The following is a 1595-nucleotide window of genomic DNA, read 5'->3' as shown; positions in this document are numbered from 1 at the left end:
CCCCTTAACCCTTACCCCTCCTTTTACCCCACCTTACTCTCCCTTACACCCCCCTCACCCCCTTTATCCCCCCTTAACCCCTTCCCCTCCTTCCTCTCCCTTACCCCCCTTACCCCCCTTATCCCCCTCTCCCCTCCTCCTTCCATCTCACCTCTCCCCTCCCACCCCCTCAGGGGAGGAAGAAGCAGCAGCAGAAGATCCCGAAGACCCAGAAGCCGAGATAGAAGAGATAGAAGAGATAGAGGACGACGTGCCCCCGGTGCGACGCTACGTGAGCCAGGACAGGCTCCGTGAGCTCAGGGCCCGTTACCGCCGCCATGTTGGGGAGAGCATGGCGGCCTGGCTGCTGCGCTGCTGGGACGACGACGCCACCTCGGTGACTTTAGAGGGCCGCGAGGTTGAACGCATGGTTCCATTGGCCAACCATTACGGGGTGGATGCCGCCATGTGTAACATCCCCAGCCGCTCCTACAACTTATGGAAGAGGATGTTGAACGGGGTCAGGGAGTGTTACAGCTTTCGGGATCACGGCCCCATCGCGCTGCCTTGGTTCACGTTGGATGAAGGGATCCAATACCTCCGTCAGATGGCTGTGTTAGAGATGCTCTACGCCGATTCCTACCAGCCCCACAACCCCAATGCTGACGAGTCCCCTGACTTCTTTAAGTGCACCCCATTAATGTGGTGTGCGCTGACAGCCACCGCCCCCCCTACGTATATAGGGACTCTATCGGCCATGCAATGCTTGGCCTATAAACCCACCACTGTGATGCTGTTGGCCGCCGCCCTGAAGGATTATGATAAGAACGTGGGCTCCATCCAGCGCCGCTGCCTGGACTTGGTGGAGGCGCTGAGCGACCAGGTGACCAGGTTAAATAGGGAGATCCAGGAGTGCAAGAGGAAACAGGGCAACTCCTCATTACCTGCATTGACTTACTATGAGGGACAGGGGAGAAGGGGGCAAGATGGACGACGAGGGGGACGACAAGATGGCCGCCAAGATGGCCGCCGAAGAGGACAAGATGGCTGCCAAGATGGCCGCCAAGATGGCTACCAAGATGGCCGCCGAGGAGGAGGACAAGATGGCCGACGAGGGGGAGGACAAAGGAAACAGAGCGGCTGCTTACCTGCCCTGACTTATTATGAGGGAGGTGGGCACAGAGGGCAAGATGGCCGCCGAGGGGGGCGACAAGATGGCCGCCGAAGAGGCCAAGATGGCCGCCAAGATGGCGGCCGAGGAGAACAAGATGGCGGCCGAGGAGGAGGAGCTTTGAGCCTGGTGGAGGAAGGCCGAGACCCACGGGCCACGTTCTGGTTTTACCTGCGGGATCATGGGGAGAACATGAGGAGATGGGACGGGAAACCCACGGCCATGTTACAGAGGAGGGTGGAGGAGCTGATGGGGGACGGGCCTGCACAGCATGGAGCCAACAGGAGGAGGTTCAATGGCAGGAGGAGCCAGGGATATGGGGCAACGTATGGGGGGCTGCCATAGGGGATCAATAGGGAGTCAGTGGGGGGGTCTAACATAGGGGGCTCCCTATGGAGTCAATAGGGGGGTCTAATATAGGTCAATGGGGGGGGTCTTCCATAGG

This window comes from Coturnix japonica, unplaced genomic scaffold (genome assembly GCF_001577835.2).
Source record: "Coturnix japonica isolate 7356 unplaced genomic scaffold, Coturnix japonica 2.1 chrUnrandom477, whole genome shotgun sequence".
Classification (NCBI taxonomy): domain Eukaryota; kingdom Metazoa; phylum Chordata; class Aves; order Galliformes; family Phasianidae; genus Coturnix; species Coturnix japonica.
The sequence above is the reverse complement of the archived record's forward strand: the minus strand, read 5'-3'. Positions refer to the sequence as shown.